The 22,073-nt window shown below is 36.5% G+C and overlaps 1 protein-coding gene across 1 annotated transcript in view; it reads right to left on the minus strand.

The window, feature by feature from the left end:
• EYS (EGF-like photoreceptor maintenance factor) overlaps window positions 1-22,073 on the minus strand; it is a 188,062-nt gene that overhangs the window by 37,296 nt on the left and 128,693 nt on the right.

The raw sequence follows: 22,073 nt of genomic DNA on the forward strand, positions 1-22,073 counted from the left end.
TTTTTGTTGGCCAGAAATCCGAGTGATTTGGAAGTTTCTGAAGGAGAAACTGTTTACAATGTTATATGTGTGAATTGTTTTATATCAAACTGTGTTGATGGGAATAATTACAATAATTATAAGGCTGTGATGACTGTAAAGCAACCACCATATTTGATGGTTCCTGTAAAATTAGAGGGACAATGGTTTGATGATTATGCATTGAAAGTTTTATATGAACGTAGTGGCTTAATTTCTCAACCTAAGAGATTCATTGCAGCTCTGGTTGTGGGAATAACTGCTTTGATTACCATAATTGCATCAGTCATAGTTTCTGCTGTTGCCCTGTCAAAAGAAGTGCATATGGCCTCGTTTGTTGATCTGATCAGATCAGATCAGATCAGTCGCTCAGTCGTGTCCGACTCTTGGTGACCCCATGAATCGCAGCGCTGTCCAAAAATGTCTCCCTAGCTCTTACTACACAGGAAATTATAGATAAGAAAATAGAAAATGAAGTCAATGCTTTAGAAGAAGCAGTTCTGCTTATGGGGCAAGAAATTACAAACTTAAAAATTAAATTGTCTTTAAGGTGCCATGCTGAATTTAAATGGATGTGTGTTACCCCTCTACAAGTGAATGAGTCCATGCACTCTTGGGAACACATCAGGAATCATATTTTAGGCGTCTGGAATCATTCAGATATTAGTATTGATATTTCTAAGTTACATCAGGATATTCAGAATATGAAGCAGGTGGAGTCTGACTTTTCCTTGGCTTTCTAATTACATCTTTGAAAATCTGGAGGGGTATCTTTCCCATGGATCCTTTTCTACAATAATGATTAATGTGGCCATGTGCTTATACCTGTTAGTTCTGATTTGTGTAATAGCCCCATGCCTTTTCAGAATACTCAACCAAAGTGTTTATGCTCTATCTACTGAGTTTCATACCTATGCTATAAAAAATTAAAAAGGGGGAGATGTTGGGAGCCACGTTAGGCATTACTGAAAAAATGGAGGCACAGCCCCAACTCCCTCTCCTTGTCCTGCAGGCACGGACCTGGGATGAAAGAGTTAGGCGTTATGATTCTGACTTGTTCTTTCCTCTCTGCAGCTGAGTTGACTGAAAAGAATATTAAGGTGCTTACTGTTATTGAGAGGAGCATGAGAAGGCACAAAGCCTTCTGCAGCTGTGCTCAGAAAATAATTCATAAAGTTAATCATTGACATTTGTTCAAGGACTTTTACAAAACAGTGTTCCAGGATGAGGACATAGGCTGCAGATTGAGGCCATGGGAGGGATTGCTATCTGAAGCCTATTTGTGAGGAAAGTGTTTATGGCAAAGGAGTTTGCTGAATTTAGGGCTTCAGTTCAGTTCAGTTGCTCAGTCTTGTCCAACTCTTCGAAACCCCATGAATCGCAGCACGTCAGGCCTCCCTGTCCATCACCAACTCCTGGAGTTCACGCAGACTCAATAATTAAAATAGTTAGAAGCTAAAGATTTATGGTATGTTGTAATGTTAGCATATTTTACTATAGCTTATAGAGGTTAGGAATTTTAGAGATACTATAGCTAGAAGGCTTTTTAAGAGATAGTGAGCTCAGGATGTCAGGGACAAACAGGATTTAGAAAGATAAGAAATAAACTGAGGAATGTAGCATGAGTTACAATGTAATCACAAGTTAACTATAGGACACATAAGAGGAAGTAGATAATAGATGGTAAAGCTGATTCCCAGAGAATCGCTGAAGCAGGAACTCTGTTTGAAGAGCAACAGTGATTTATGAAGATAATAAATCTGGGTGAGGGAGAACTGAAAATGTCAAACCTCTGACCTAATGCTTTTGTAAAAGTATAAAAGAAAATCTTAAACTTTAAATAAATAGGCAATCCAAGAAAACTGAGAGGCTGTCTTGTTACTTGCCGACATCATTCCTCCCTTCAGGTTGAATACCTGGCTGCTGGAGCTGAACTCTGGCAATGGCTGTCTGGGGAGGCCTTACAATAGCTGTGAAAAGAAGAGAAGCAAAAAGCAAAGGAGAAAAGGAGAGATATACCCATTTTAAATGGTGAGTTCCAAAGAATAGCAGGGAGAGATAGGAAAACCTTCCTCAGGGATCAGTGCAAAAAAAAATCGAGGAAAACAATAGAATGGGAAAGACTAGAGATCTCTTCAAGAAAATTAGAGATACCAAGGGAACATTTCATGCAAAGATGGGCTCAATAAAGGACAGAAATGATATGGACCGAACAGAAGCAGAAGATATTAAGAAGAGGTGGCAAGAATACACAGAAGAACTGTACAAAAAAGATCTTCATGACCCAGATAATCACAATGGTGTGATCACTCACCTAGAGCCAGACATCCTGGAATGTGAAGTCAAGTGGGACTTAGGAAGCATCACTACAAACAAAGCTCGTAGAGGTGATGGAATTCCAGTTAAGCTATTTCAAATACTAAAAGATGATGCTGTGAAAGTGTTGGCACTCAGAACGCCAGCAACTTTGGAAAACTCAGCAGTGGCCATAGGACTGGAAAAGTTCCAATCCCTTTTCCAGTTTTCATTCCAATCCTTATGAAAGGCAATGCCAAAGAATGCTCTACCACACATTTGCACTCATCTCACACTGTAGTAAAGTAGTGCTCAAAATTTTCCAAGACAGGCTTCAAGAATATGTGAACTGTGAACTTCCAGATGTTCAGGCTGGTTTTAGAAAAGGTAGAGGAACCAAAGATCAAATTGTCAACATCTGCTGCATCATAGAAAAAGCAAGAGAGTTCCAGAAATATGTTTATTTCTGCTTTATTCACTATGTCAAAGCCTTTGACTGTGTGGATCACAATAAACTGTAGAAAATTCTGAAAGACATGGGAATACCAGACCACTAGACATGTCTCTTGAAAAATCTGTATGCAGGTCAGGAAGCAACAGTTAGAACTGGACATGGAACAACAACAGACTGGTTCCAAATAGGAAAAGAAGTATGTTAAGGCTGTTTATTGTCACCGTGCTTATTTAACTTATATGCAGAGTACATCCTGAGAAACATTGGGCTGGATGAAGCACAAGCTGGAATCATGATTGCCGGGAGAGAGAACAATAATCTTAGATATGCAGATGACACCACCCTTATGGCAGAAAGTGAAGAACTAAAGAGCCACTTGATGAAAGTGAAAGAGGAGAATGAAAAATTTAAGTTAAAGCTCAATATTCAGAAAACAAAGATCATGGCATCCAGTCCCATCACTTCATCACAAATGGATGGAAAAACAGTGGAAACAGAGGAAGACTTCATATTTGGGGGCTCCAAAATCACTGCAGATGGTAATTGCAGCCATGAAATTAAAAGATGCTTACTTCTTGGGTGACAAGTTATGACCAACGTATCAGTTCAGTTCAGTCATTCAGTCGTGTCTGACTCTTTGTGACCCCATGAATCGCAGCACGCCAGGCCTCGCTGTCCATCACCAACTCCCGGAGTTCACTCAGACTCACGTCCATTGAGTCAGTGATGCCATCCAGTCATCTCATCCTCTGTCGTCCCCTTCTCCTCCTCAATCCCTCCCAACATCAGAGTCTTTTCCAATGAGTCAACCCTTCGCATGAGGTGGCCAAAGTACTTGAGTTTCAGCTTCAGCATCATTCCCTCCAAAGAAACCCCAGGGCTGATCTTCAGAATGGACTGGTTGGATCTCCTTGCAGTCCAAGGGACTCTCAAGAGTCTTCTCCAACACCACAGTTCAAAAGCATCAATTCTTCAGTGCTCAGCCTTCTTCACAGTCCAACTCTCACATCCATACATGACCACAGGAAAAACCATAGCCTTGACTAGATGGACCTTTGTTGGCAAAATAATGTCTCTGATTTTGAATATGCTATCTAGGTTGGTCACAACTTTCCTTCCAAGGAGTAAGCGTCTTTTAATTTCATGGCTGCTGTCACCATCTGCAGTGATTTTGGAGCCCCTAAAAATAAAGTCTGACACTGTTTCCACTGTTTCCCCATCTATTTCTCATGAAGTGATGGGACCAGATGCCATGATCTTCGTTTTCTGAATGTTGAGCTTTAAGCCAACTTTTTCACTCTCCACTTTCACTTTCATCAAGAGGCTTTTGAGTTCCTCTTCACTTTCTGCCATACGGGTGGTGTCATCTGCATATCTGAGATTATTGATATTTCTCCCGGCAATGTTGATTCCACCTTATGTTTCTTCCAGTCCAGCATTTCTCATGATGTACTCTGCATATAAGTTAAATAAGTAGGTTGACAATACACAGCCTCGATGTACTCCTTTTCCTATTTGGAACCAGTCAGTTGCAGATACGTGACTTTGCCAACAAAGGTCCATCTAGTCAAGGCTATGCTTTTTGCAGTAGTCATATATGGATGTTAGAGTTGGACTATAAAGTTGAACACGAAGAATTGATGCTTTTAAACTATGATGTTGTAGAAGATTGTTGAGAGTCCCTTTGACTGAAAGGAGATCCAACTAGTCCATCCTAAAAGAAATCAGTCCTGAATATTCATTGGAAGGACTGATGTTAAAGTAAAACTCCAATACTTTGGCCCCCTGAAGTGAAGAACTGATTTATTTGAAAAGACCCTGATGCTGGGAAAGATTGAAGGCGGGATGAGAAGGGAATGACAGATGACGAGATGGTTGGATGGCATCACTGACTCAATGGACATGAGTTTGAGTAAACTACAGGAGTTGGTGATGGACAGGGAGGCCTAGCGTGCTACAGTCCACGGGGTTGCAAAGATCTGGAAACGACTGAGCGACTGAACTGAACTGATGACACCAGATGCCACGATCTTAGTTTACTGAATGTTGAGTTTTAAGCCAACTTTTTCACTCTCTTTCACTTTCAAGAAGAGGCTCTTTAGTTCTTCACTTTCTGCCATAAAGTTTGAGTCATCTGCATATCTGAGGTTATTGATATTTCTCCCAGCAATCTTCATTCCAGCTTGTGCTTCATCTAGCTTGGCATTTTGCATGATGCACCCTAAATATAAGTTAAATAAAGAGGTAACAATATACAGCCTTTATGTACTCCTTTCAGGACTTGGAACCAGTATGTTGTTCCACGTCCTTTTCTAACTGCTGCTACTTGACCTGCATACACGCTTTTCAGAAGATGGATATGGTGGTCTGTTATTTCCATCTTTAAGAATTTTCGACAGTTTGTTGTGACCCATACAGTCAAAGGCTTTTACATATTCAATAAAGCAAATTAGATGTTTCTCTGGAACTCTTTTGTTTGTTCAGTGATCACACGGATGTTGACAATTTGATCTCTGGTTCCTCTGCCTTTTCTTAATCCAGCTTGAATATCTGGAAATTCATGGTTCACATACTGTTAAAACCTGTCTTGAAGGATTTTGAGCATTACTTTACTAGCGTATGAGATGAATTGTGTGATGATTTGAACATTCTTTGGCATTGCCTTTCTTTGGAATTTGAATGAAAACTGACGTTTTCCAGTCCTATGGCCACTTCTGAATTTTCCAAATTTGCTGGCGTATGAAGTGCAGCACTTTCACAGCATCAGCTTTTAGGATTTAAAATAGCTAAACTGGAATTCCATCACCTCCACTAGCTTTGTTCATAGTGATTCTTCCTAAGACCCACTTGACTTCACATTCCAGGATATCTGGGTCTAGGCGGGTGATCATGACTTTTCAGGACCAATTTCCGTTAGGATTAACTGGTTTGATCTCCTTGCAGTCTTGCAGTCCAAGGGACTCTCAAGAGTATTCTCCAACACCATAGTTCAAAACCATCAATTTTTTTGAAGGGATACGTTGCTTATATTTTATTTTGTATTCTTGTAGGTTTTTATCTTACTCCCTCATCTTCAACACATTTGCTTGTCTTCTTACATCGTTAAAATGTATGTGTTAGCAGTCTCCTTTCTTCAGGCTTCAAAACCAGACCTCCTCTTGCTTCTGCCCTCTGCCCACTGATTGGCAAGTTTGGTCCACAGGCTTGTGCTGTTATCCCCTTAATAGGGATTTTGATTGGTGTTGTGGTGACCAAAATCTGCCCTGGACATTGACTGGGGCCTCCCTTTTGTTCTGTGGTTGTTGTTTCCCTGTCAGGGCAGAGTCTGCTCCCTATCTTTTGGTGTAGAGATTCTGGATTTGTTTCTGAGCTATGTTTCTGATCTGAAGTGCAAGGTAGGCAAGATTAGAGTACTCCCACTGGGACAGAAGCCACTGAATATATCTCTTCTGAAGTTGTTCACCTGTGAGTGTTTTCTGTTGTATCCCCTTTCATCCACTGTGCAGGCTCACGAAGTATAATGTTGTTGGCACTTCTCTTGGCCCCACCTTAACTGTGGGTATGCCAGTATTCGGTTCTGGTGACCCCTATGTGTTGTTTTCACTCAGCCACCAGTTCAGGCCACTGAGGGCAAGTCCCAGGACTTCATTAGACTTGTAATAGTTGTTGTGCACCTATGTGAGCTATAGAGGTAGCCTCTAAGACCAGGCCCATCTCGGCTACAAAAGCACTTGTCTTCTCAGATATTTCACAAGTACTGAATTTAGGAAGCCATCAGTGGAGGTGTAATTCTGCAGTTTGCAGAGCCATGAGGAGAGATATCACCTCTTCTTCCTTACTCAGATGGCTGCTGGGGCTCAGCTGTGGTTTCAGCCATTCCCCTGGGCAGATTTCCTATTCATGGAAGCCATCTATGCCCTCCTTGGATGGCAGGGTCAGTCCTGGGAACCACTGTCAGAATTGCTTGTGACTAAAGTTGACCACTCCCACCCATGTCAGCACGGGTGAGGCTTGGCATCTGCCTGTAGTTCTAGAAGAGGTGATCAGAGGTGCTCTGGAGCCAAAGATGGTGGTGGTGACTTGCACCCATCCCCAGAGCTCATATACTTGATGTCTGTTGTCTGGGGAACGTTCACAGGGATAGAAGATATTATGATGGTCCTCTTCTCACACACTTTTTCAATCATGGTGCCTCACCTGCTTGGTGGGCCCAGGCTTCTTCCTAGAAAACCCTCAGGAATTACATCCTCATTTGCTTGGACCCAACTTCTTCAGGCAGTTTCAGCATCTGATTCTGGTCCTCTTCCTGGGTCAGGGCTTTGGAGTTAAGCTTTAGCACCCTACACCCACCCTCATCTACAGAGGAAGGTCTCAGGTTAAAGAAGGCAGGGTGGCAGTGCCAACCCACTGTGCTGACTACTCTCCATTTTGCCTTCCACAGATCAGTTTCTGCTTTCTCCATTTAGGCTTTGAAGCTCCCCCTCTGTCCAGTCTAATTTCTCTGTCAGTGAAGAGCTTTCCGAAGGTGTAGGAAACTTTCCTCTTTCACAGCTCCCTCCCCAGTGTGCACGCCCTGTCCTAATTCCTTCTTTTTCTTTTTCCTCTTATTCTACCTGGTTACATGGAGGCTTTCTTTTCTCTCAGGTTTCTGAGGTCTTCTGCTGACACTCAGTACCTGTTCTGTGTAAATCATTCCACTTGTAGATGTATTTTCAATGTTTCTGTGGAAGGTGGTGAACTCTGCTTCCTACCCCTCTGCCATTTTGATCACTACCCCTAAAGATTGGCATTTATATGATAACATCATTGATAATAGCAAAATCAAAGAAATGAAGGTATAACTGTTAGAATAGCTAAATAAATATATTGACATAATAGAACATTAAGTAGCCATTAAGTATTAAAATTAAAACAAACACTTGCATAGTGTTCATTATGTGTCAGCCACAGCTACATGTGTACATAAAAATCTACATTCATTTAAATCTCAAATTTTTTCGACAAAGGAGTCATTGTCATTAAGCTCATTTTCTAGAAACACTGAGGTTAAATAACTACTCAAGGACATAGGTAGACCTGGACTGTATGGAAAATTCATTTCCCTTTCTCCCTGTCCTCCTTCTTTACCTGTTATGAGGCAAGATGGTGAACTGACTATCTCATAGACAAAAAATCATTCTTTGCCTTAAACTCCACCCCTTCTTGTAGGCCTTCATTGACATGAACACAGTTATACACAATACAGAAAGTCTTGCATCATTATTGCAAACTCAGAATCACTGAAGCATTTTGGTAAATATAATGCAAGTGGGAAGGAATTGCTGTAAAGATATCTAAACCTGTCAAATCCATCAGAGACACCTTACTGCATTTCTAATAAATTCCCCTCCTGAGGCAACAAGATGGAATTATGGACTATAAATAAAGGATGCTCTGACACAGACTTCTGGCAACTGTTAATTGGGAGAGAAATGACCGGAAGCCAGAGAATTGGTGTGCATGCAGGGCATGCTGATTGGAATCCACTTTGAACAGTCACCAGAACTCAACACAGTAGATGGCAGCATATACGGCCAGTTTTGTTTTGTTTTGTTTTGTTTTTACACTTCTACTGGGTTAACAAAGTTAAAAATAAAAATCCAATGATGCAGGGTTACTTGGTGGATTTTTCAGCTGCAAGGGAAATGAAGCTGTGCATGGTTGGATGGCATCAGAGACTCAATGGACATGAGTTTGAGCAAACTCCAAGAGATAGTGAAAAACAGGGAAGCCTCACATGCTGCAGTGCATGAGGTCACAGACAGTCAAATAAGACTTAGTGACTAAAAAACAATAGAGAGATAGCTACTGAAATCTGATCTTTACCACAGTAGTTCCAATGTCCATAAAGATACATATCAGATAATAAAATATATTCTCTAAGATGGTAACTTCCCTGACCACAGACTCACTCCTCAATCTGCTAATTTACTTCTGAATAAATTACAAACATAATTTATTTAGTTTGCAACCTAAAAAGACAATAGAGACCCTTGAATAAGGGAAGCCAAAGGAAATAATTGGCATTCTCATGATAAATACCAAGGGGAAAGAATTCTGAGTTCCCAGAAAATAGGTAAAAATACTTTGTAGCTGAGGAAAAACATCCTGGAAAATACATGAAGAAAATACCACTTGATAGACAAACAAAAAATAATTTTAATGATTGCATGAAAATATTAGTTGATATTTTATAATAATATTTTGGAAGAGTTCTATCATGTGTACATGGATTGCTGCTTTGATCCTGTGCTGTGTCAAGTGGTAGTATTACAATTATTATAAATTAGGAAATTGAAACATAAGGAAGTTATTTACTTAAATTGGCACAGCTATAAATTATTAAACAGCCTCGTGTCAGACACAGGGATCCACCTGTATGTCCTGTGTTTAACCAGAGATCTTACTACTTTTTGTCTTGCACCTCCTCCAAGTTACTGACTTAGCTTTTGCTGCTCAGAGTCAAAATTCTTGAATTTTCTACCTCCATTGCCTCTACTCTGGATTTTTTTTCTGCAATTCCAGCTGCAAACAAGATCACTAACAATCATCATACTGAAGAATCCAATGACTTGTTCAGTATTTTTGAAATTGACTTACCAGAAAGCAACAATTAAAGTGTGGATTGCTCCTTATTTTGTTAATTGTGAACAATTAACATGAGCTGTACTATATGAAATGTTTTATACATTCAATGCAATATTATTCAGTACATGCACTGTGTTTTATAACAAACCATTATAATTTATTCATCTTGAAAAATTGAAATTTTATAGACTTTGGTGAAAAACTATTTTAAGCTCTCTGCAGAATTTGGAAGCCATGCTTCTACACTCTGTTTCTTTGAATTTGACAATTTTAGATATTTCACATAAGTGGAATCATGCAATATGTGTCATTCTGTGACTGGTTTATTTTACTTAGCATAATTTCTTCTAGTTTCATCTGCATTCCTATATACGGAAGGATTTCCTTCTTTTCAAAAGTTGAATAATATTCCACTAAATGTGTATACCATATTTTCTGTATCCATCTATTCGGCAATGGGGATTTAGGCCAAAATCCATATCTTTATGGAAAAATTTCCATATCTTTATTTTTGTGAACCACCTTTGGGATCCTGTGTTAATTATTTTGGCAATAGGCTGAGAAGTAGGACTGCTAGATCATTTAGTTGTTCTATTTTTAATATTTTGAGGGTTCTCCATACTATGTTCTATTACAGCTGTGCCATTTTACATTCTCGTCAACAATGTACACGTTTTCCAATTTCTCCATATTCTCTCCAACACTCTAATCTTCTGTTCCTTTAACAATAGCCATCCTAATAAGTGTGGTGTGATATCTCACTCTTTTGATCTGCATTTTTTTGAAATTGAACACTTTTTCAAATATCTCTTAGCTTCTTTGGGAAAATGTCTACTCAAGAATTTTGTTCACTTTTCAGTTGAAGTATGTATTTATTTTCTCTACTGAGTTACAGAAGTTCTTTACATATTATGTATATAAACACCTTATTAGATATATTGTTAGCAAATATATTCTCTCATCCCATAGGCTGACTTTCAATTTCATTGATTATTTCTGCAGATACTTTTAGTTTAATCTATTTTTACTTGTCTATAATTGGGTTTGTTCCCTGTGTTTTGGTGTTATATCTAGGGAGTATTTGCCAAGACCAATGTCAAAAAGGTACTTCTGTTTTCTTCCAGGAGACTTATAGATTTAAGTCTTATGTTTAAGGCTTTATTCCATTTTAAGTTGATTTTTGAATATTATATAAGGGCCCAGTTTTGTTATTTTTAATGTGGAGATCTAGTTTTCCCAATACCCATTGTTGAGGAGACTATACTTCCCTCATTATGTATTTTTTGTTCCCTTGTTGAAGTTTAGTTGACTGCATATATGTGGGTTTATTTTGAGTTTCTCTATTTTTTCCCATTTATCTATAACCTTAAGCTAACACTTTAGTTTTGGTTACTGTAGTTTCACAATGCATTTGGAAATCAAGAAATGTGATGCCTCCAGCTTTGAACTCTGTTGATATTTCCTTGGCTTTTCAGAATTATTTTGTGGTTTGGTATATATTTTGGGCTGTCTTTAAATATCTGTAAAAACTATCAATGTGATTTTGGTGGGGATTACACTGAATATATAAGTTTCTTCAGTTCGTATGGATATTTTAATATATTAAGTCTTCCAGTACATGAATACGCAGTTCTATATCCTTTAACTTCTTTCTTCAGTTTTCAAGATGCAAATATTTCACCTCTTTGGTTAAGTTTATTTCTAAGTATTTCACTATTTTTGATGCTATTTTAAATAAGATGATTTGTTCAGTTTCCTTCTCAGAAACTTAGTTGTCTGGCATAGTAACAGCTTTTTGCATATTAATGACATAGTTTATAACTTTACTGAATTAATTTATTTATTGTAACACATTTTTTGTGGGAAATTTTCTACACATAAAATCATGCTGTCTGAAAACAAGGATATATTTATTCCTTTCCAATTTGGAACCCTACTTATTTTTCTTCTCCAATCTTTCGGCTAGAACTTCTAGCATTATGTTGCATAACAGGTGAGAGGGGGCATTTTTTATGTTATTATTGATTTTTGAGTAGCTTTTACTTTTCTTCACTGAACATGTTAAGTTTGGGCTTGACATATATCCTTTAGCATATTGAGATATATCCCTTGTATACCTATTTTATTAAGAGTTTGTATGATAAAAGAGTGTTGAATTAAGCAAATACTTTTCTTTTGCAGCTATTGAGATAATCATGGGTTTTTATCCTTCATTCTATTGATATTAATATTGTATATCACTTGAATTGATTTGTATTTGTTGAATCAAGCTTGCATCAAAGGATAAATCACACTTGACTATGATGTACTATTCTGTTGAATTTCATTGACTAGATTTTGCTGAAAACTTCTGCATATATTTTCATCAGAAATATTGCAATATCCTTTACTTGTAGTATCTTTGCCTGTCTTTTGTATATGGATAATACTGCCCTTTTGTAATGGGTTGGGAACTGTTCCTTCCTCTTCAACTTTCTGAAGGAGTTTGCAAAATCTTGGTAATAATTCTTTAAATATTTGATAGGATTAACCAGTGAAGCCATATGGACCTAGGATTTCTTTGTTTGGAGGAGTTTTTTTTTAGTACTTATTCAATCTCTACTAGCTATTACTTTGTTTAGAGCTTCTACTTCTTCATGATTCAGTCATTTTGGTTATATGTTTCTATAAATTAAGCCATTAATTTAAGGTTATCCCGCTTTTCACTCCTATGATATCAGCTGTAGTGTTTTCTCTTTCTAATTTTGCTTGCCTTCTGTATTTTTTATTGGTCTAACTAAGATTGGCCAATTTTATCTTTTAGAAAACCAATTCTCATTTTAATTTTTCACTATCTTTCTTTTGTTCATTTTTGCTCTAATTTTTTCTTTCTTTCCTTTCATATTTTTGGCATAATTTATTCTTCTACTTCAATGAGACAAAAAGTCAGATTATTTATGATTTTTTTTACATTTTTGACATATTACCAATATAATCTTCCCTTTTAGTGGTGTCTCTGATATATCCCATAAGTTTCAATATGTTGTGCTTTCATTTTCAAATTTCTCAAGACATTTTTTTATTTTCCTTTAATTTTTTTTCTCTGATCCATTGGTTGATCAGGAGCATGATGCTTTAGTATTGACATATTTGTGACTTTTTTTTTTTTTTAAATTAAGACTTGTTTTGTGACCTAATATGAGATCCCTCCTGGGAAAAGATCTATTTGTTCTTGGGAGAATAATGTGTGTATCCCTGTTTTAAGGTGGAAAGCTCTGTATATATCTTAAATTAATAGGCCCATTTGTGATGTGACATTGTTAAAGACCACTGTTTCCTTACTGATTTTCTATCTGGTTTTCTATGTATTTTTGAAAGTGGGGTCTTGAAGTATCTTAATATTATATCCCCGTTCATTTTTTTCCTTCAGCTTTATCAGCTTGCCTTACATATTTAGGTGCTCTGATGTCTGACTGTCCTCCTGAATTGTAATTTCCATCATTATGCAATGTCTTCCTGTGTCTCTTGTAACAAGTTTTTACTTAAAGTCTATTTTGTCTGATATAAGTAATGTTATTCTTACTCTCTTGTTTAATTTTAGTATGAAATGTCTTTTTTCCATCTCTTTGCTTTCAGCCTGTGTGTTTATTTAAATCTAAAATAGTTCAGTTCAGTCACTCAGTCGTGTCTGACTCTTTGAGATTCCATGGACTGAAGCATGCCAGGCTTCCCTGTCTCTTGTAAATAGCATATTTACTATTAGCTTTATTTTTAGTGATTCAATCATTCAATTTATTTGATTCAGTTCAGTTCAGTCGCTCAGTCATGTCCAACTCTTTGCGACCCCATGAAGAGCAGCATGCCAGGCCTCCCTGTCCATCACCAATTCCTGGAGTCTACCCAAACTCATGTCCATCGAGTCAGTGATGCCATCTAACCATCTCATCCTCTGTCATCTCCTTCTCCTCCTGCCCCCAATCCCTCCTAGCATCAGAGTCTTTTCCAATGAGTCAACTCTTCGCATGAGGTGGTCAAAGTACTGGAGTTTCAACTTCAGCATCATTCCTTCCAAAGAACACCCAGGACTGATCTCCTTCAGAATGGACTGGTTGGATCTCCTTGCAGTCCAAGGGACTCTCAAGAGTCTTCTCCAACACCACAGTTCAAAAGCATCAATTCTTCGGCACTCAGCTTTCTTCACGGTCCAACTCTCACATCCATACATGACCACTGGAAAAACCATAGCCTTGACTAGACAGACCTTTGTTGGCAAAGTAATGTCTAATGTCTCTGCTTTTGAATATGCTATCTAGGTTGGTCATAAGAAGCTCAATTTATATGCATTTTGTGTATCCTTTCTGTCTGGCTACCATGAAGCTTTCCTTAACATCATCTAGATATAACAGTCTATACCTATGCCTTTCAAGCTGTATAGTAAAATTAAAAGAAGTTTACACACATCAATATTATAGTAGTCTGTATTTGTCTATATATTTACCTTTATCAGTACTTTCATGTTTTTTATGCTTTTTTTTTTTTTTTCGCTATTTACCAACTTAAAATTCCGTTTAGTTTTCTTTAAAGCAGTTCTAGGGGTGATGAACTCCCTCAGCTTTTGTCTAATTTTTTTTTTTTTTCCTGTTCTTCATTTTTAGAGGTCAGTTTTCCCAGATACTATTCTTCATTCACAGTTTTTTTTTTCCCCCTTTTAGTTTTTTGAGTATATCATTTCACCTTCTTCCAGCCTACAAGATTTGTGCTAAGAAATGCATTGATAGTCTTATGTGAACCTCCTTTGTGCATGGTAAAAGATTTTTCTCTTGTTTTCAAAATTCACTCTTTGACTTTTGACAATTTGGTTATAACGTATCTCAGTGTAGATTTCTGTGTTGTTTTTGCAGCCCTTTGGGCTTATGAATCTGGTGTCTGGTTCCTTTCCCAAATTTAGAGAGTTTAGGGCCACTAATTTTTTTTTTAAACCTCTTGCACTTCTGGGACCCCCTTAGTGTGTATGTCTATTCATTTGAGGTTTTTCATAAGCCCCTTAGTTTTACTTTACTCATTTCATTCTGTTTTTCTTTTTGCTCTATGACTGAATAATTTCAAATCAATGTGTTCAAATTTCATGATTCCTTCCTCTGTTCAACTAAGTCAAATACTGAAGCTCTTTATTGATTGTATTCAATTCCAGAATTTAGGTATTCATTAATGTTTATACCTTCTACCTCTTTGCTTATAGTCTCATTTTCATCTACCATTTTTCTGATTTTGCTTAATTGTGCATTTTTTTTAAAGTTTCTCTAAGCTTCTTGAAGATGCTTATTTTGAATTACTTTTCAGGCAATTCATGAATCTTCATTTTTTTTTTTTTTTGGTTGTGTTTTATTCCCTTTTTCTGCATGTCAATATAAGAAACATGTCTTATCTACATATTTGTAGAAGCGACACTTCTCCCAGTCCTTATAAATAGGCTTTGACAGGAAATAGACTTCACCAATTACTCCAGCTAGAGATTCTGGCAAACTCTTAATCTTTTTTTTTTTTCCTTTTTTTTTTTAATGAATATGCATGCTGTACTCCAGTATTCTTGCCTGGAGGATGAACGGATAGAGGCCTGACAGGCTATAATTCAGTTTATGGGGTCACAAAGAATTGGACAAGACTGAGCAACTAACATACAGATGCTCCACTTGTCTCCCTCCTTTTAGGGTTATGAGCCTTCCTCCATTTTTGTGGAGCTGCAGTGACTATAGTAAGCACCACCACTGTTCCTGAGGAGAGTTTGTTGTAAGGGAAAGGTCATAGGATGAAGGCTCCATTAGAAGTCAAGGGCTAAAGTGATCTCTATGGTGTTGAGCTGTGCCAACTTGACAGAGGTGATCCAATAGGTAAAGTGAAATAGTGTTTCTTTCATGTTCCATTTGGTTGTTATCAGTTTTGAGCTCATCAGCATACTACAACCTGTTAACTTGACTTTGGAGGTCTCATAACACTATTTTCATCCATATGTTGCTTTTAAAACAGTGTTTTTATTGAGGGACAAGGGCTGGGACTTTCCATTCTGCCATCTCTCTGAGGTCACTCCCCAAGTCCTATGTTTTAAACACTCCTTCACCTTAACTTCCTAAATTCACTGTCTAGCTCTTACACTATTCCTTCTCAGCACCTTAATATCAGTATCTCAATGTCCCATACTTCATTTTCACTTTAATTTTTGTTACCCCTCCATATTCTGTGATAAAAACAGTTTTATCCTACTTAAGTTTACTCCTTGAGTGATACTACCATATCCTAGGAAGGCAGCAGCTAATATGCATATGATAATTATGACAAAAGATGAATAATATATTTTTATGATATTGACTACAGTGTTTCTCTTCTGAGTAGATTTTTCTTCAATTATTTCAAAATTCTTATATTTTTTGAATATATTCAGTCATTAAAAATGACAATAATGTATTATTGGTGGAAATATTCTCAAGTGGTAAGAAAAAAAAAAATTGATCAGGCTCTTTTCTTGACTACATGCTGATTGATAAATAAATATTATTGTAATATCAGGATTAGATTATATCCAAATACTCATTAATATGGTCATTTTTATGAAATATGAAGTCAAAGTTAGCTTGGAAACATTGAACTAGTAATTTCAATAATAGTGCCTAACTTTCTAACTTTCAAATGCATGAAGAAACAACTACAAAATTGAATATATTTCAAACATTTTATGAACTTGTCTAAATTTTCAAAGTGCAGATAAAAGCCATTCTTAATGTTTACACTTAACAATATTAACCTAATATCTCTGGTAGTTGTTTTCATTGTATTTTTTTAAAATGTGGAATACAGTAAAGAAAAAGCCCTCAGCAGATTCCTTCTGAAAAACAAGAAAACATCCAATAATTATGGCGTACTCCAAATCCACTTAATTAAAATCTTTAGCTCTATGAAACTAAGCAGATAAGTATTACTCAGATTTGTAAAGGGAACTTTAAAGGAATATTGCAGCATTTTCATGGTTAATAGTAAGCTTTTCATAAGACAGTATCGATATAACAATTTCATGAGTAGGCTTTTTTCCCCTGAGTTAGTTATTAATATCCAAAGCATGACATTTTTTTGTGCCAGGTGCTTTTCTAGGCACTGGAGATAGAAAAATGAATAAAACAGATAAACTTATTCCTTCCATAAGGACTGATTTTTTTTCCATGGATTGAAGAAAATAATAAATACATACAGAAATACTTATTATTATTACAATCTACATCAAGTTAATTGGTGACAGTGAGGGAAAATAAGCAAAAGAAAGGATAAAGTGTGTTCAGGTCGGGCCACACAGTTTATTTTAAAATAATATGCTCAGGAAATGCCACTCTGCATATCAACAAGGTGACAATAAGAATACAAATTCATAAGAGAAGTGTTGAAATGAGAGGTGAGGTTGAAGGCAGGGGCCAGGCCACTTAGGACGTCATCAGACATCCTTAGGGCTAGGGTTATAGCAGCTGCTAAGCAGAAGGGCTTAGCAGACTAACATGATCTGATTCACGTGTAAAGAGAATCATTCTTGTTGCTGTTGAAGGTGAAGGCAGAGAAAGAGTGATTCATTAGAAGAACACGTCTGTAAAAAAAAATGATGGCAAGAAAACAGTAACAATGCTAGTGAGAAGTGGTCGGATTTTAACTGTATTTTGTTGGCAGGCGCAACAGGATTTTCAGAGGGATACAGTTCAAACAGAAGAGGGAAGTCAAGGATAACTGCAAGGCTTTTTTTTTTTTTTTGCTTAAACTAACTAGAAGAATGTACTGGTGATAATTAATGTAGGAGTTGGGAAAGGACTGCACGATGCTTGGGGACGTGTTGAATTTAGGACATGACATGCTGATGGGCATTCGAGGAGACATATCAAGTTGGCAGTGAGATACTAAAGTTTGGGGTGCATTGGAAAATCTGGATATTAACATTTTCTTTATAGGCAATTCTTTTTAGTGCTATGAAATTGTGACTTAGAGGATGTTTGAGGTTGGAATCCCAGAAATAATTAAATCATGTCCAAATTCATTATAATAGAGATGAAAATAGTAACAGCTAGTCTGGGTCAGTAACTGTGAAACATCTTAAAATGTGGGTCAGCCTACGGGCTCTTAGGGATAGATTTATTAAATTTTCTAAAGACAAGAAAATAGAACTATTTCAAAAGTTGTTAATGAGATCATGACTTTATAAGGGTATTTTCTAATAAAAACTAGTACCAGAGGGAACTTCAAAATGACTTCTAAATTTTGAATACACACTTAGTTTCTACTTAAAATAGATTTGGTTTTGTCTCTTCAATTTACTTCATTTACTTTTAATCCTTGCTTTGGCCCAGAGGAAACTATTATGAGTTGAAGTGACATGCTTTGTTTTAATTTGACAATGAAACTTGAAATATGAATTACAGTTCATCTTCAGATCATTCTGATAACTTACACAGACTTCTATTTCCTACAGTTTTAGACACATGTCCTCTTGAAAGTCAAGACTTTCAATGTAAATCCAGCTGATCTAATCATCAGTTCAGTTATTCCTCTATAAACCTGCCCTTTTGACTGAATAGCTCTTGAGTAGAAAATAAATAGGGCCAAGTGGTTAGGGAGTAGCATGGAGGATTAAATGACAAGACTCCTTGGGAGCTAAGCTTTGCTAAAGTTGTTGGGCCTTCTTGAGAACAAGAACCATTATCCATAGGAAGCAGGAAGCATTGTGTATTATTTGTAGAAAGGGTAATGTTAAAAATAAAATAAAACATTTATAATGACTGCTTTCCAAAATTTGTGTACATTTTATATAACGTAAAGTAGCTTAAAGGTAAAGAATCCACCTGCAAGTTCAGGAGACACAGGAGACACGAGTTCAATCCCTGGGTTGGGAGTACCCCCTGGAGGAGGAAACAGCAATGCACTCCAGTATTCTTGCCTGGTGAATCCCATGAACAGAAGAGCCTGACAGCGTTACAGCCCATGGAATCACAAAGGCTAAGACTATGTAAAGAAGCAAGCTGTCTTAAGAAGCAAAGTGTCGTGTACCACTTTAGAGAGGCTGTGTGATGCAGCCTGAATCTGTCCCCTCCTCCTCCTTTTGCTGGACAATGCACAACATGTGCTACTGCTTACTTCATCTGAAATCTCCCATTTTACAGTGGAAACTATATCAATGTTTTAAGAGTTTATTTATAGTCTTATTTCTCTGTGAAGAGCTACTTACCTTATTCCAATCAAAATCTTCTTTTTATTTTCTGAACTATTATTACTCAATTATCTCTAGCTTTCAAGTCATGCTTAATATTTATAGTACACATGCTTCTTAAGGGATAAAAGGCTAATATTCTGCAATGTTTGTTTTTTTCATTGTTGCTGAGTCGGGTTGAATAATGAATGAATGAATACATTGGCATCACATATGAACCTGAGGTCCCTAAATTTTATGTTTAGGTAGCTGAGGTTTTCTCCCTTATTTAAGGGAAAGAAATCAAAGACAAATTATTTCATTGGCTGAGTATGCCACAGAGCTATAAAGCAAGAAAAATTATCAATATTCCTGAAATTTTGCCTATACAATAAAATGCTACTCTTGTGCTACAGTAAATAGAAATACGAATGTAATCATCTTTATTTATGAAAGTAAAGGTTTAATGATATTTAAAGGTAGTTTTGATAAGTCAAAGATTGTAATGCTTTATATTTTAGTATTTGTTCTTTCTTAGATTTATTTTCACTGCTTCCCTAAGTTTGGCTTTATATATCTGAGTACAAAGTATTTATTATTTAAAAGGAGAAATCCTTTATTATAGGCTTCCTAGGCGGCTGAGTGGTAAAGAATTCTCCTCCCAATGTGAAAGATGCAGATTGATCCCAGGGTCAGGAAGATCCCCTGGAAAATGAAATAAGGCTTCCCTGGTGGCTCAGCTGGCAAAGAATCTGTCTGCAATGTAGGCAATTGAAGGAATTGACCCTGGTTCAATTCCTGAATTGGGAAGATCCCCTGGAGAAGGGATAGGCTACCCACTCCAGTATTCTTGGTCTTCCCTGTTGGTTCAGTTGATAAATAATTTGCCTGCAATTAGGGAGACCTGATTTTGATCCATAGGTTGGGAAAATTCCATGGAGAAGGACATGGAAACCCACTCCAGTATTCTTGTCTGGAGAACCCCCTTGGACAGAAGAGCCTGGCAGGCTACAGTTCATGAGGTCACAGAGTTGGACATGACTGAATGGCTAACCATAGCACACAGCAACCCACTCCAGTATTCTTGCCTGGGAATTCCAATTGACAGAGGAGCCTGGAGGGCTGCAGTCCATGGGGTTGCAAAAGAGTTGCAGACAACTGAGTACCTTTGGATCCCTTATCATAGGCTAAAGATCAGGAAATTTTAAGTCAACAATTATGTAAACATTTTCACAGTTGTTGGTAAAATGACTAAGAAGTGTAGAAGAAGGGAGAGATTAGATTCTTACTGAATGGAAAACTGGATAAACAGAATATAGAGCCATTGTATACTATTTCTCATAACTGATGTGTATCTACAATTCTATAGTAAAAATATTAATTAAAATTTTCACACTAACTATAGAATTTTATTTTAAAAAGATTCCTTTATATCTAAGAATATAAGAACAGTCTAGTAGCAAACCAGTTACTAATATAATTTGTCATGTTAGTAGAATAAAGAAACAAAATCACAGAAATATTCAATTCAGGAAGGAAAAAAAAGATGCTTAATAAAATTCCACAAACTATTGATATAAAATATCAGAACATTAGGAAAGAAAGGGAGATTTCTAAATCTGATGATGGTTATTTACTAACAACCAACGTCATGTCTTGTTTAATGGTGAAGCATTACAAACATTTTCTTTAAAAATCCAGAGCAAGAGAAGGAAGATTGTAATCTCTGCATCAATTCAACTGCATCCTGAGGGACTCAGACAGAACAATATGATGAGAAAAAAAAACAAAGAGAACAAATGATGTTATTATTGTTTATTCAGTCCTTCCCAGCAGTTTTCGTCTCAGAGGATACACAAATTGATAAAAGATTCAGATCAACATCTTGCTCAATTGTAATCTATTTGTGACCCTGTGGCGTTCCACTGCTACTGGAGGGAAACCCTGTGCATGCATGTGCTAATTTGCTTCAGTTGTGTCTGACTGTGCCATTCTATGGACTGAAGTCTGTCAGGCTTCTCTGTCCATGGGATTCTCCAAGCAAGAACAGTGAAGTGGGTCGCTGGTGCCCTCCTCCAGAGGATCTTCCTGACCCAGCAATCAAACTGGTGTCTAACATATCATAAATGTGCTTTGAAAAAGACAGTATTTTGGAAGAAAGTGTTCAGCAAGTTTGCCAAATAAAATATCAATATAAAAACAGATATATTATTAATGCAATTTTAACAAACAGTTTTGGGGGAAAAATGTTCAAGACTTTTGTGGCAAAATTGTAAAATCTTTCTTACAGGTTAAAATGTTATTTAAATAAATTCAGAAGTATATATGGATATAATACTTAATATTTTATAGAAATTATTCTCCCTAAAATCAATCTATAAATTTGATGAAGTTCTAATAAAAAAAAAAACCCTACAAATTGATGCTCAAAGGCAGAATCAAGAACAGCCAACTTTGTATCAAACAAGAAGGGAGGCAGATCTTATCAGATATTTAGTTATATACTTTATAAATCTGTAGTAATTAAGAGAGTATAGTATTGAAGGTCGGTTGCTTAAAAGGTCAAGACAGAATAGAAAGCCCATTTATAAGAAGACAATGTAACACTTGTTTTCCTTTTTCTCTTCTTCATCTATATTACATTAAAATATTTTGAAGTGTAAAATTAAATCATTTTGAGGATGTTTTTGTTCAATTTATACACTCCTGCTGTTTCACTAAAGTAGCATTTAATAGGAAAAAAAATAGTAAACTACTATCCTGATAACTTCAATTATGAATATTCTGAGTGTCATCAATTACTTATAGGGGTAAAATGGGAAAATATTGAATAGTGTTATGTATTGATGATATGGGCTTTAAGCTGTTTTGTGTTAGGTCATTCTCAATGCATGCATAAACATTAAACTCAGATGACAGTTGAAGGATGTAGAGGAAATATAATTTATTAAGTTTGAATTTGTTCATAGATGGTTTCTTTTATCTTGATTACCACAAGCACAATGTGAAGTTGACAAGAAAATAGACTATTTTAAATTGGTTATTGTATGACATTTAAGTATAAACTTTATTTAATCTGTAAAAGAGTATATTAACATGCTACTGTAGTTGATAGATTAAAGAGCAGTTAATGTATGCTTTTATAAGATAATTCAATGAGATTTCTTTCCTGAAAAGTCACATGAACAGAAGAGCCTGCTGGGCTGCAGTCCCTGAGGTTGCAAAAATTGGGACATGACTGAGCACACACCACACACACACACACCACACACACACACATACCCTCTTAACAAAATATAATATAGTATTAGTAGCTATAGCTACTGTGTTTTATAGTAGATCTCTAGAAGTTATCTTTCTTGAATAATTGGCTTAAAATTCATCATTCATAAAACTAAGATCATGGCATCCAGTCGCATCACATCATGGCAAATAAATGGGGAAATATTAGAAACAGTGGCAGATTTTATTTTGGGGGACTCAAAAATCACT

This window comes from Bos grunniens, chromosome 9 (genome assembly GCF_055505025.1).
Source record: "Bos grunniens cultivar Pamir isolate PY7600 chromosome 9, Bosgru_T2T1.0, whole genome shotgun sequence".
NCBI lineage: Eukaryota > Metazoa > Chordata > Mammalia > Artiodactyla > Bovidae > Bos > Bos grunniens.